The 15,799-nt window shown below is 40.8% G+C and overlaps 1 protein-coding gene across 2 annotated transcripts in view; it reads left to right on the top strand.

Annotated features, from left to right (window-relative positions):
• LOC126484161 (sentrin-specific protease 1-like) overlaps positions 1 to 15,799 on the top strand; it is a 144,185-nt gene that overhangs the window by 110,174 nt on the left and 18,212 nt on the right. The gene's annotated exons all lie outside the window — the stretch shown is intronic.

Below are 15,799 nucleotides of genomic sequence, written 5' to 3'. Positions count from 1 at the left end.
TGATCCACTGGTATTTAGAAAATAGTCATCTTTCATTTTTGTAATTATACTTTGTTGTTATTTTTTCTCAGCAGAAAGAAGTGAACAAATTTTGAAAATAATTCCACCACTACCAAGATTAGCAAGAAATTCCCACAAGTATAATCTTTCATACTTGCTGAGACATTTTATTAAAGATCAAAGATCACTTGTTTCTGAAGTTGTAAACATTTCTTTTGACGAAAATGTGGAAACTGGTCTGGATATATTTAATCAGATCTTGGATATTATGTTGTGGTGTGCAAAGCCTCCAGGATCCTGAGTGTAAGACTGTTCTGTGGTATAAAACATCTTTATAAATTAATTAATATTTCTGAATTTTACTCTCAGCCTCATGCTGATGCATTGTTTTGATCATTTTTAGCGTCTCATCTACTTCATCTCTGCTTTGATATTATGTAGAAATCTGCAAGTTTCGCCTCTCCATCCTCTACCCTCATAAAATTAATCTTGACCTTCTTTACATGCGAGGTCTTGAGGTAAACATCATTTTTAAGTGTTGCTGAAGACATGACAAAGCGTGAGGTACCACATTCGTTTCACCCGGCATGAATTGTATCTCAAAATGGAATTCTTGAAAGGAGAGGACCCACCTAACAAGACAACTGCGTGTTAATTTACATTGGAGGAAGGAAATGCCTTATGATCGCTCCATGTGAAAGTGCGCCATCCAAATGGAACCCGTGGAAGCCCCAAACAATTGTGAATATCTCTCGCTTGCTCATAGTGTATTTATTTACCCATACTGACAAAATAGAACTTGATAATGTGGTCATTGCCCCTGACCATTTTCTATGGGTATCAAGTCAAATGCCAATAGTATCCACACAAACAGAAAAATGGTTGAAGTTATTTTTTACAAGTTGGTACCTGAAAATTTTGAACTGCTTCCAGTTTCTTTGAATCTGGCGTAATTCCTGCTTGAGAGATGATATGTCTCAAGAAAGGTATCGCCTTCCTTGCAAATTCAGATTTTTACAGATAGAATGTGACTCCAACCAATCTAAGTGTGTTATCTTTTGTGTCTAATGCTCTTACCATGATGCAGACACTATCAAAACACAACATACACAAGTATGTAGTGTAAAAGTTCATCCTCAAGAATCTCGTTCAAAGCTCGAACAAATGCTGCTGATGAAACATTTAAATTGAACAGAATTGAAGTGGTAACAAATGTCATTGTGCAAGAATGTGGTGAATCTTTGACTACCTTCCTCCAGCTGGTGCTGTTAATGACTACTTGCCATATCTAAACTTCTAAGGTAACAAGCAGCAGCAAACTTCTGCAAAATTTCTTCTGTATTTTTGAACTGATCCTGCTGAGGCAGAGTGACATGATTGATAACCCAAGCATCCAAAACAAATCTGACTGGCCCATCCTTTTTAATTACTAGGTTTATCAGATTTCAGTATTCAATATATGACCTCTCAATTATATCATTTTCTGTCATTTGTTTTATCTCCTTCTCTACAGCTTCTCTTCTAGCTAGCAGCATCCAGTGCAATATCATTTTGAACAGTTCTTGCAATTGCACCATAATTTGCCGTGGAGTCCTTTCATCAGTCCAGATTTACTTGAAAATACTTTGGCATGTATAAAATAAGTTCTTCCTGAAACAATGTGGGCAAATTACTCAACATATCGATTTTTCCTGAATTTTTGACTTCATGAATTTCTTTCTCTCCTACTATGGACACATTGTCCTTCATATGTATTGGTGCTTTTATTCTGTCATCTATCTTCTTCTTGATAAATCTAATTCGTAACCCTACAGACCCTTCTTCTTTTTTTCTGAGTTAGACTAAATTAACTTCCAATTCACCAGTCTCACCACAAATACTTACACGTCATCTTGCAATATAAATCGTACAGCTTCTTTCTTGCAGCCAATCATTACCAAAAATACGTGCCACAGTCAAAGAATCTATATCAACACAGTCATATCGGAGTATCTTTCTGAAGTCTCTTTCGTGAGTATGTGCTTAGCCATGAAGCCTGGCCCTTGCAGTTCTACTTTCCTTTCCATGCTACAAGTCTGCCCTTCTACTATTCTTCTCATTGCCCCCCTTCCTTCCCCCTGCCTTTCCATTGGATGGTCTGCTTGGTGCTGATTATGCTTGGATTTGGTTTTTGTTTTTGGACATCTACATCTACATCTACATTGATACTCCGCAAGCCACCCAACGGTGTGTGGTGGAGGGCACTTTAGGTGCCACTGTCATTACCTCCCTTTCCTGTTCCAGTCGCGTATGGTTCGCGGGAAGAACGACTGCCTGAAAGCCTCCGTGCGCGCTCTAATCTCTCTAATTTTACATTCGTGATCTCCTCGGGAAGTATAAGTAGGGGGAAGCAATATATTCGATACCTCATCCAGAAACGCACCCTCTTCTTTCTAGCACTTTTAACAAATTTTCTCTCTTCAGTATATATTCCACATTGTTGGGCTTGGCTTATCACCCCTCTTTCAAATTTTACAGACGTGCAGATTGTGCAGGGAAGCTCACCCAGTGCAGTCTATATTAACCTTTTGTGCCTTTGTATCTTTTCACCTTTTCTTTCTAGCAAAAGTATTACATCCAAAACCCAACACCAACAACAAGGTAGTCATCCTGTGTGTGTGTGTGTGTGTGTGTGTGTGTGTGTGTGTGTGTGTGTGTGTGTGTGTGTATATGTAGGGGTCAAGTATGTACATGGTAGGCCCCTTGCAATGTGGTGATTGCACTTACCCGAGCTAGAAACTATGCCAAGGAGTATGTGCCCATGGTGGCTGAGGCCTGGCTACTTCAGGCAACAGGCTATGGCTGGGTGGCACCCATAGGAGAGTGACAGTTTGGAGTGGGTGACACCAAGGTGGATGGTGAGGAGATGAAGCAGCTCAAACTTTCATCTGCTGCTTGCCACATGGCCCCAGCAATCTCTTCAGAAGGAAAGAACTATTACAATGTGGAAAGAGAGATCACCCCACAGTGGTTCCTTTCCTGGCTACTGTACACCGCTGGAGGAGAGTAGAGCTAAGAGACACAGGAAGAAATAGTCCTCGCAGTACTTAGTTTGCTCTACAATGAACAGGATTCCTTTTTTACCACAAAACTGATACACTTTGTTGAACGCCTTGAAGACCAGTTTGGGGAGGCAGCAGCAGGTTGGAAAATGAAATGTGGTTCAGTACTGATTAAGACTGTGGTTGCTGCTCACTGTGACAAGCTGGATGACATTCCCATAACAGCCTCAGTGTGGAACAGGTATCATCATCCACTTGGATTTTTAACAAAATTAATTGTTACACAATCACTCATGGGGAAACAACATAGCAACACTAATACTCCTTTTTACAGATCAGTGAAGAGTTACATGCCTATTTAGACCATGTGTGCTTTTTGTGTGTCATGTTCAGTAGGAACCAAAGAACAATAGGGGTGATACTCAGGCTTTCATCTTGGACTTTGAAGGTGACTCATTGCTTGAAAAGGTCAAGGTGATGGTGTATCAGTGTGTTGTGAAACCGTTTGTTCCCCCTCTGTAGTAGTGCTTCAAATTGATGGCATTTGTGTACATGTCCTTATTTTATCCTATCTGTAGGGATTGTGCATGTCAGTTGCTTAAGTACACTCCTTGTGCCCCTCCCCCCGTCTGCGTCATCTGCTGGGATCACCATTCCCCCTGTTCATCAGACTGCACCACGTTTCAAAGAGGAAAGGAAATGTAAGAATACAAGACCCCCGATTGGCTCAGACTAAGAAGAAATATGATCATTTGCATCGGTGTCCATATGACAGTGATGTTTGCTGTGGCAATGTCAATGACGTCCTCTCCAGCAGCAGTACCCTTGCCCTTTGTGTCTTCTACATCAGGCCCTGGGGACAGTTAAATACACCTGCTTCTTTGGTGGTTGTGGGCCATCCTACTGTTTCCCCCACATCCCCTTTGAGAGCATCAACTTCCCAACCGATGGGGATGTCGATCCCCAACCCCCACCTGAAGAAGCAACTCTCTCCTCCAGTGTCTCTCACGAGGAAGAGATCCCTTAGGTCACCTCCCCTCCCGGGACTCTTCTGATCTGCCGTTAGATACCAGTCATTGGCTGAAGGAGCCACAGATCGCTTAGTGCTTCTCTTCTATAACTTAAATTAGGGCAGACAAGCCTTCATGAACACTGTAATCGTCCAAGCAGAAGAGGGACAAAAAGGATACCTCGTTAGGAGGTTCTGGTGCCCCCCCCCCCACACACACACACTGATGAAACCCGCAGATTCTGCATCTGTAGCTGAGGAGTAGTTCCCAGTGGCACCTGTGGTACTGGATCCCATCACATGACCTTATTCAGAACCAGTGTGTATTGATGCCGTATCCTCGCAACCGGTTGCAGCAATTGACCCTTGGGCATGACCTGCCTCATTGGTCCTTTCTCAGCCTCACAGGATACTGATAGTGTGATTCTCCAATGGAACTGTTGAAATTTTTTTTGCGCCATCTGGCTGAGCTATGACATCTCTTATGCATTTCCCATGCTTTATGCATTGCCCTCCAAGAAACTTCGTTCCCTGCTTTGCAAACCCCTACCCTCCATGGCTATTGCAGCTATTTTAAGAATCAAGCCGACTCTCACATGCCACTGGCTGGAGTTCCCACTTACATTCTCAACTTTCTCTGCAGCAAACATGTGCCACTCTATATGATTTTGGAGGCTGTGGCTGTTCTTGTAAAGATGTCTGGATTTTCCTCTCTCTATCTTCCTCTTGATGATGAAGTGTCTCAGATTGCCTAGTCCGCACAGATTTCTCTGCCCCCCCCCACCGCAACACACACACACACACACACACACACACACACACACACACACACACACACACACACATCTCCCATTCTTTTCCATTTTGGGTGACTTCAGTGCCCACAACCATTTGTGTGGTGATACAATGACCACTGACTGTGGCAAAGTTATCAAAACTCTGCTCACAGAGCTCAATCCCTGTCTTTAGAATACCAGCACCTCCACATAACATGGATATCATTCAGCCATTGATCTTTTGCTTTGCAGCTTTAGTCTTCTCCTCTCCATTACAAATGGGAAACAGAACTCCTAAGTTCTGTGATGTCATCTCCAAACTTGCCACCTCTGTCTTCCCATAGACTCATGAGTCTCTAATGCTGCCCACTTGTCGCCTGAGTCAGTTGTCAGGTATAAGTGGACACGACTTGTTCGAAAGGAGAGTGAGTACATGAGTTTGGAACTATAATCATGGACTCACGGCATTCTCACTACATACATTTGAAAGAAGTTTGTGCCACTAAACTGTAATTACTATTCATTTATTTCACACAATCATGATTTCAGCTTGACAGCCATTCTCAAGTGCAAGTTGTAAAGTCACAAAATGTTTGACCTACTTAAATGGATGTGGTAACTTCTATACCAATATAATGGCTGATGGGTTATCAGTGAATATTGTTCTGTTGGTACATACATGTATAGAGATAAAACTTGTTCGAAGTCTGCTGTAAACTTTTCATATCTATTCAGAGAATGCCTCCAAGAATCACTTTAACATATACACACTTTCGAAGTGTTACAAAGTCTTGTAACAATAGTACAAGAAAACATGACATGAGGATGAACTGCAATCTCTAAATGGTGATTAATTATTAAAAGAAATTACAGATATGAATGATAAACTACGTAACTCATTCTTAGCATATAAACGCAAGTTGCCATGACCAAAGAAATAGTACACTTTCTTGTCGCAGAGATGTAACGGTGACACTGCTCTGTAGCCTGTTTTTGTTTGATGCAGCAGACATTTTCTCTTGGTGGAGGTCGAGTGAACAAGATTACAGTCATTTTTTAAAATTTTTAATTTTTAAATGAAACTTATATGTATTTCGTCTGAAGTGTAGACTTCAGTGTGAAACTTATTCCAGTTTTCACTCTTTCTCTGATAGAACACATTTGCAATTGTATACTTGGATCAATTAATTTTCGTCTTGCTCTTCTTCACTCTCTCATATAACACAGCTTCATTAAAGGACATTTGATCCAACGGTTGATCATTGTGCCTTGTCAGCACCCCTGTACAGTACCAAGCTCAGGTACTCATCTTCTGCACTTACATTAAGTCAGAACTGTACTTACACTCCTGCAAGCTTCAGTAAGAGAGGATGAGTCAACGGGTATGAAGTGGCTGTGCGCCACGGTTTTCGGGCATGTGATGCAGATCTATAGCATGAAAGAAAGGAAGCCTGTTAGCACTGGTGGAACAGTGGTGCCTCGTTTTCTGGAGACCTTAACATGAGGCTTGTACTTGCTCCGTTTCTGATCTCTACTCTCTATATATTGGACAGTCCACCTGATGGGCTCTCAACAGTGCTGACTGAGATACCTTTGCCTCTACTGTTGCACACAGCAGTCCATCTATTGAGGCTGTCAGTCTTAGCACTCCACCATATTGAGGTCGTGACTGTAGCATTCCTCCTTATTGACGCATCGATGTGGTTGTCCAGAGCACAACTGCAGCCTTTTTATCAGCAGCAGCTTTAGTGGTCCCCTGTTCCTCTGCATCCTCTGTCAGAAGATGGAACCACGGTGGACTTCAGAAAGGTCTGTGTCAATTACATATCACAGGAAGGCTCTCCAATGACAAAAGAGACATCAATCGATGGAGAACCTCATTGCTTGTAAATGGCCCTGTGTCTGGGTCCACAACCTAATAAAAGACAGCAGCAAGAATGCTGGGAATGGTATGTTATTACTGTTGGATCACGTACCCCTCCTTTGCAGGTTTGGGCAAAGGGTCAGTGCCTCTATACACACCAGTCCAACACAGGTGTACCTGGTAAAATACTTAGTCAAAATACAATAAACATAACTTTTGGAAATGAATGTAAAAACCTACCCTAATGTTGTAAAAGTGACAGCATATTATCATTTTTGGGATCAGCTTACTTATGGAAGACAGTGTTTTCAACATGAACATAGTGAAATCTAGGTGTAGGAATAAACTGACTGATCCTCATCTTTCAGGCTGTGTTAAGTTTGACTCTGATAAATTATTCACCAGATTATGATGAATTTGCCAGTGATATGCAAAGCCAAGTACCTCACTAAATTTTTTCTTCATTTTTGATGGTGTATATTTTAATTTCTTTTTTTTCTCCACGTGTATAATATCTTTAAAATTGAGTAGTAGGCCTACAATGTCTGATGGAGATAAAATTACCTTTTATTTATTTGGTGTAATTAAAATGGTTAATTTTGGCTATGGTGGTGGTTTGTGCATAAATCTTTATGAATTTCTAAGTCAGTAGATCTCTAATTGAACTAAATTGCATATAGTAGAGCTTGAGCCTAAAAAGGTTGAGCACTCCTGATCTAAAGCCATATAATTCTCCATCTGAAACCAGGTTGAGTTCCCATCTGAATGGCAAGATAGCTTGATTGTCCAAGCACTGAAACCATGTATGTTGAGCTGGTGGCATTGTTGGTACCTTTAGCCTGGGGGTATTTTGGTTCCATCGTAGGGCGTTTTTTGCAAAGGCCTTTCTATTGCTGACATTTTGGTCTGTCCAACATTTGCCAACTGGTCAGCTTTTGCCCAGTGTCAACACCTGTCTTTGTTGACTTGCAAAAGTCTTATGACACCAAGGAGTCATCACACCCTCGTTACCCTATATGTGTGGTTCTTGGGATCCTGTTCCTGATTTTTGTCTGGAACTTCTTGTCAAACTGTACTTTCCAGGTTTACGTTTATACTTCCATCAGTACACCCCCTTTCTGCGCCCCCCCCCCCCCCCCCCCATCTCCCCCTTGACTGAGAAGAGAATGAGGTCCTGCAGGGCTGTCAGTTGAGTGTCCCTCTTTTCCTAATGGCTAGCAGTAGCTGTGGGACATACAGTGTCACACTGCCTGTATGCTGATGCTTGTTGCCTTTGTACTGTCCATCCACAATCCGAACTCATCACTGACGGCCAGTTACTCAATGTGGTGGACTCTTACACTTTCTCGGATTGTTATTTGTTGCCTGGTTGACGTTTTAACACCAGCTGGTGTGCAGATGACTCTACACTTCTGCAGCTTTATGAGGCTCTGATCTTGTACTATCTTGATTGTGGAAGTCTGTCATATAGCTCGGCATCGCCTTCAGTATTGCACATGCTACCTCTAGTACATCATTGTGGGCTCTGACTTGTGACAGGTGCCTTTCATACCAGCTCTGTGAACAGTCTACTGGCGGAGACTGAGGTCTCTCCACTACAGATCAGGTGCCAATAAATGATGCTCAGATATGCAACATACCTTCGCTGCTTGTCTAAGCATTGGAACTACCGTGTCCTTATTCCTGGTAGGGACAACCACCTCCCGCAACATAATCCTAGGACATGAGTTGTAACTGCAGTTTACAAACAATGTTTCTGCTCTGAACTCCAACTTCTTTTACTGTCGCCTCTTATTAGGGAGCAATCGTCTATGCCTCTGTGGTGCGTATCCCATCTTTGGACCTGTCTCAACCCATCCTTTGGACCGAAGGACAGTGTTGACCCCATGGTTTTTTCCGCCTGTTCCTGGCTGTCCTCCACAAATTTCCAGGTTTGAAAGTGGTATACACTGACAGCTCTATGATCAGTGGGCAAACCAGTTTTGCCTACACATAGTGAAAAATGCACCCTGCCAAACAGATGCACTATATTCACTGGAGAATTGGTGGCCATTGCACAAGCCATCAGTCATGTTTGTTCTTGCATCCACAGGACATTCTTAATCAGCAGTGTCTTCTTAAGTAGCCTAGGCTATCAAACATTGTGATCCCCAACACCCGCTGGTCATGATTTTCCAGGATCTCCTCTGTGTCCTCCCTGAAACTGAATGGTTGGTCATCTTTGTTTGAATCCCAGGGAATTAACTTACTTACCAGGTAGCCGAGTTGGGTACCAGGATGTCGCCGTTGGAGTATGGTTTACAGGAATCGGAATTTTGCTCAACTCTGTACAATCAACTGTTGGAGGTGTGGAGCACACTCATGTGCCTTAGTTTCTTCGAACAAACTGCGAGCAATAAAGTTGATGACATCCATGTGGCAGTCTTCCGTTTCTCACTTCTCGCAGGGAATCTACCATTCTGTCAATTTTTCATTGGCCATACTTGCTGACCCATGGCCACATCCTACAAAATAAGGATCTAACTCACTGTCAGTGCAGTGTGTGTCTGATATGACCCACATACTACTAGGCAAAACCTTGACCCTTAACTATTATGCATGAGTTTTTTGTCTTTTGATACTTCACACACCACTGTGAGGTGAAGTAGACTCTTCTGTGTACCTTCCTATTGGATGGCAGGCTACATGTGCCAAAAGCCTGGCATTGTGGTTGCAGTTTGTTTTATATTTTTGGGTCTTGAGAGGTCTCTCAGACACATCATAGTGTTTGCAAGTCGTGTTTTCGTTGAACGTTACTGTTTTTCCATGGCGAGGAAAGCTAGACCTTCTATGCAATGTTTTCTGTGCAAGACAGATGTGAGTGTTCAAGAACACTTCAGTGAATTCTGAGATTAAGACTGTGATAACAGTGATAATGAACCTGATTTTCAGTATTTGCTGACCACAATACTAGTTCGGAGAAGGGAACTGAAAGTGATGTGACAGGTGATGATGGTGGAGAACCGTACTTCTTTGGTAAGAACAGAAAAATGAGGGACCGATGACCGTAGCAGTCTGGTCCCTTTAATCCTACAAACCAACCAACCAACAGAAAAATGTTTTTGATGGAGAAAACAGAAGCCGCTGACATAAGATCAAGACAACTCAACATTGCCTTGCAGCTGCCTGGACTACAACAGATTCCGAAAAGTCTCTGAAAAACTTAATATTTTGGAGATATGAGCCTCAAATACAGAACTAATTTTTTGAAAAATGAAAAACATCAGCCTTTTGTTGTCCTTGTTTGAAGTGGAAAACAAGATACCCCTGTCAACTGTGTGCTGTGCTGATTTGGTTGGAGAATTGTAGGAGCGTCTGCTTGAAATGCATGCGAGCTGAAAGCAATTAACAGTTGACTCATGGCCTCAGAGGTATACATAGGGTAATTACTTGCTTCTTGATTTTTAAAATAAAAAAATTGCAAAATTTCTCCCTTGATAGAATCATGGAGTGAGAAAATAGCTTTAAGGCTGAAACAATGGGTAGTAAACTCAAAGCTGGTTTGTCATAACTGAAATGTGTTGTTTCCATACTGTTATGATGCAAATGTGTAATACTATCTCCCTGTAATCTGTGAGTCATTAGAGGGGTAACTATTTGCTGTCATTTTACTAATACATAAAATAAAACAAACTACAAATTTTGCTGTATTTTGGTTTTCAAAGCATTTTAAATTCTGCATTTTTTAAAAAATCCGAATTTACATAAAGTTTGTTTCCAAGAAGTGTAACAAACAACTGGAAGTCATGAAAATATATATTCATCAAAACAATCATTTGATACATAAAGAATAAAAAGGCAGTCTGAGAGACCTCTCCATAGTAATTGTGTTCCTGTCAACATCCATAGTAGCTAAGCATTAAACTTGTTGACATGCTGCCTCCTTCGCTAGCAGATGACACCAAAGCAGCTGACCTGGTTTTGTGTGTTACCCATGAAGGTGGTTTTTACTCCTCTTTGTGAGGTAGGACACATTGGCCTCATTGGTTGCTGGAGGGATTGGAGGGGTGCTCTTGTCACCTGCTCTGATCCACGGAGCCCATGGCTGCCCTTGCTTGGAGATCCAGCTTAACTCCTACCATTCCCAACTTTTTAATTCTTCTTGTTCTTTTACATCTGTTGTTGGTTTATTGTGTCACCATTGTTATTTTTTTTCCTGAGATCTTAAATATTTGTCTGTGTTGCTAGTTTTCTGATGGTAATGGTCATTTGCAGTTGATGCAACTCCCACTGCGTAACATTGCCTGGGTGCCTCCAGCTGCTTTCAACTCACCAACTTTCATCTTTGTACCGCTTCCTCACTCGACTGCTTCTGTGTTGTGGTATTATTGGTTCTTGTTTACAGTTGGGTTCCTCAGGATTTGTCTTCTATGTCCTTCCTCTCTGAGGGCCCTTCCTGGCTTGACACGTACATCATGGAGGGACTGATGACCTGATGACCTGTTAGCCCCATCAGTCCAATCCCATCTAAAACCTTATATCTAATGAGTGCCTGCCCGGTAACAGCATGGGCTCTGTGATCATTTGTGGTGACAACATGCTGAGTATTTACTGGAAGTATGTGTGCCCCTTCTATTTCACAAAGCTGTTCATATAAATTCTTGGAGATCTCTGTAGCTTCACATCCAGAAGCCACAACTGCTGCAGTTGTATGTCCATTTGCGCCAAGTTCAATTACTCAAAGCATCATCTATAGTGTGCAGATTTTCCCTCATTAGTTTAGCCTTAATGTCTTCAGTATCATATCTAACCATTTGAATTCTCAGATCTGATCTATTAAACTGTTCGCATGTTCCAGAGTGAGTCTCGTCTGCATTCATTTTAGCTTACGAGCAGTCACTAATTTTGTGGGTGTCTGTCATCTGTATCCCAGTTTGTTGAATGATCCCAAAATTTTATATCTTGATCCACCTACTGGTTCCATCTTGAGCAACCTACTGGTTCCATTTATCACTATCAGTTTCCCCCTCTCGTCATTTCAAATCTGATCATCATTGAGTATATAATTCACGAGTTTTCACCTCTGTGCATCATTATACTGTAGTCTACTACCGTGTTACAGATTTTCAAATTCCCTGGTGGGCACCAAAAATTATCTTGCTACATTGTGTAGCATCGCCGAAAATGTTGATTGCTGTGTCTTGTATTTTGTTCCAGTTCATCAGGTATTCCTTCATTTTCAGTCTCCTCTAAACGATCAACAACTCAAACTGCTCATAGAAATCATCGAATGTCTGTGAGGCTAACTGTTTACTTACTTTCCACAGTAAATGCTTTATAATCATTATAATGAAATCATTGTTGCTGATGGGGATCATCCAAATAAGTACTTTGTTCCCAGTGTTTTTGAAGAAAGCTATGCGTTGATCCTGCATGGCTGTTGTAATTGCGCATTAAAAATAATTTCTCTTCGGCACTGCATTGTTTCTTTTGTGACCAGTACTTGTGGAGAAATGCAGTTTCGAAGTCTGCAAATGTTGTGTACTGATTGGACACTTGGTTTCCCAGTGCTCTAGCTCCTGCACTCGTGTGCTGTTCATAAATATCAGTCTTTTCAGGCTCATTCTGAATTCTTGTGAAATATGTTAAAATTGTTTCATGAAATCCATTGGATGTAATTGTTTGTACAGGTAAAATTCCTTAAATTGCCTGTGCCCAAGCACGTTATCAACAATGATATTTGTAAAGTGACCTGCTCTATCTTTTCCTTGCATTAGCATTTCTAATTTTCTCAAATAACATTTTGCACCAACCTGCAAGTGCATATTTTTCCATACTTCATTATTTCTTCCAAGTCCTGCACTTTTGATTCTAAATCAGAATATTGTTATTGCACATGTGATACTACTTTAATAACAGACTTTTTTCCTTCTATTTGCACCCATTTTTAGCATGAACAACCTCGTTACTGTACTGTCCAGCAGGGCTTGTTCACAATTTCATGTTGTGTTTACTTGGGTCTGTATTTCAGCCACATATTTTATTCATCTGTCGACAATGTGTCACGATCTTGCACACACACTCAAACTGTTGCACACTGAGCAGTTTTATACATTCCATTGCATATTTATTGAACTGAACCTGCATCTCCTTAAGAATGTCCACTACCTTTTGGTCCATCATATATTTTCAGTGTTGGACTATGCTGATAGTTTTTTTTTTTTCCTTCAAATTTTGCTAATTATTGTCAAGTTTTTTGTTAATGTCCTTGAGTTCTTTGTTGAAATCCTCAACCAGTTTTTGATTATTATCAAGTTATTTCTTTCAAATCCCACTTATCATCTAGTTCTCCCTGTAATTTTAGTAAACATTTCATTAACACATCCTTGATCCCTACAGCATCAACATGATTGTTACCTATCACTACCTCACTTGCTTCAAAGTTCATGTTCAAATTTGGATTTTCGTTTCCCGCTACATCTACACTTTGAGTTCTGCTAATTAGTTCCATTCATTAATGAAATTCATACCAACACTGTCCTGATTAATATTGTCCTCTCATTAATGACATCACCATTCTCAATTCGAGTAGTCATCATTATTCAAATGTATATTGCACATCAAGTTTATAATCAGAGTAACATTTCATTGTTTGATCCTCCTTCCTGTCCAGTGTTGATTGAAGAACCGAAAATTCCAAATTCATTCGCCATACATTGATGCTGGCAGTCTGTCTCCAAATCCGAAGATTTTTATAGGATGAGACATCCTGTCACTGTCACCATATATAACAAGACCATCTGGTGTTCTGTACTATGATGATGCTGCCGCTCTCCTCTCCAGGAATTTAACAGCATATTTATTTCAATTGATGTTGGTTTGAGGAAGTGGATAATGATGGGCTCACTAAAAATAGTCATTGTTAGTAGGTCATGAACTGTATGATTTATTACTGAAAACATTACCCACACCAAACACTTTTGAATACACCCAGTTGAGCAATATTCTGCATGCCACCATATGACATTGATTGTTTCGCACTGAAACCATAAAGCAAACCTAATTAGCAAGTACACCCAGCGTGGACTTTGAATTCAATTGGACTTGACCACAGACTACTGACTAATTACCGCCATGCTAAATGCTTGTGCCAAGCAACAACCATCTCAAACTACCCAAGGCATTGTCAGTGGGCGTGATTACTCTGAAATTCTGGCATTGGCTAAACCAGTGATAGCTCCAATGAATCCTCGGCAATGGAAAAGATCAATAATTTTTTGATTGAATGTTACAAGGAATGACAAATGTTTTGATGTGGGAGCATGTACGATCCTCACAAAGGGCATGATCAGCACTATCTAATTTCGTTGAAGTCAGAGGCACTCTCCACATGAATTCATACGTACCGGGACCACTATAAATGCAGCTTTGTACATGGAAGTATTTAAAAGACTGAAAAGGAGGGTCACATGCTGCCAAAGCAACATAATAAGTAGAAACTTCATGACAACAGTGTGCCGAGACCCACATTCCATTGTTCCTCGTCCCCCCTACTGTGTGACCTGGCTCCCCAGACTTCTTTTGTTTCCTTGCTTGTAGGAGACCTTAAAGGAAAAGCTTGGGACATGACTGAAAACTTCCAGGCTCATGTAACATTGGCTCTAAAGCACATTCCAGAAAGGCCTCCCAGGTCTGGAAACATCCTCTTCAGAAGTGGATCGACAAAGGAGGGTGCTATCTTGAAAATCTTTTAATGAGTGTATGAATATGTTCAGTAAATGATTTTTTATGAGTTTAGTCACATTACTTATGGAACCCACCTTGTAAACTTTCTTCTTGGACCATGTTGGCACAGCTTGATTGATTTCGCTACCACTGCAGTTGTACTGATATCATAATCAGATCAAGTTCCCCAACTATTAACACATTAAAAGGAGTACAGTGTACTGCTTCAGTTAAGAAATGCTTATAATGCACCTCAACAAAATCACTTACAGTATTACATTGTCTAAAAACAAGAAAACATCACTCGTATGTACAGTTTGAGAAGTTACAGAGATCATACCTTTGACTACTGACATTTTTGACAGAGATTGTCATGGCATGTTCCTTATTCAGTGACATACCAAGCTACTCCAAACCTTCAAAAGTTACACAAACCCCATGCAGGTACCCCAGCTTGTGCTAATACTGCGATCGCTGTCCCACCTTGAAGACATGCAGTGTCTGTCCATATAAGTGTCACATGCAAAATAGAAGACAATAACCCACATACAACTTTCTATTCTTAAGTATTTAACTATTATACGATTTCAACTATCACGACCGTCGTTCATCATCTGTCACTCTGTTGACATGATATAACGTTAGATGCAACAACCCCCCTCCCCTCCACACCACACCACACCACACACACACACACACACACACACACACACACACACACACACACACACACAATTTGGAATGTAGATTCAGTGCACTACATTGTTCTCTGCTTAGTATGAATGGCTCCACCTGTTTCAGCTGAGACTTATTCTCTTGGTAGTGTTTGTCCATGTTTATGTGGAAGAGGGTGGGGGGGGGAAATGAATCTGGTGGTTCAAGCAAGAAGTACTGAAGACATATAACAAATTTGTTTCAGTGGTGGGATGAAATGCATTGCCCCATGATGCGCACTTGAACGTAGACTTCATTAATTTACTGTGTTTAGTTGGCAGAAAGTTCAAATGTGTCACATTTACACACAGATTTGAAATCTATCAAAATGGAAACTGTAAATACTGCATCCAAATAGCTGACAAGTGGTAGTTATTTTACTTCAGTTACACTTCCTAAAGAATTCACCACTGGATTTGGAGAGAAAGTTTAGTACCACTGTTACATATATTACATGAATATAACAACTTATAGCTGTAATGTTTAAACATGTCCAGCTCATTGGTGTATTTTTGTTAAACTGATGGCAATAAACATTTACTTGTATGGTACTAGGTTGTAGTAGTTTGCAAGTGATAACAGCCATAGGAGATACATGGGAATATGTAATAGGTTGTCACATAAATTGATTTCTATTGCATAGAATGGTGTTTAGATACTTCTGCAGTGATTGGACTAATGAAGTTGGAGA

This window comes from Schistocerca serialis, chromosome 6 (assembly GCF_023864345.2).
Source record: "Schistocerca serialis cubense isolate TAMUIC-IGC-003099 chromosome 6, iqSchSeri2.2, whole genome shotgun sequence".
In the NCBI taxonomy this organism is placed as follows: domain Eukaryota; kingdom Metazoa; phylum Arthropoda; class Insecta; order Orthoptera; family Acrididae; genus Schistocerca; species Schistocerca serialis.
Note: the sequence above shows the minus strand (reverse complement) of the source record. Positions and strands in the feature narration are given on the sequence as shown.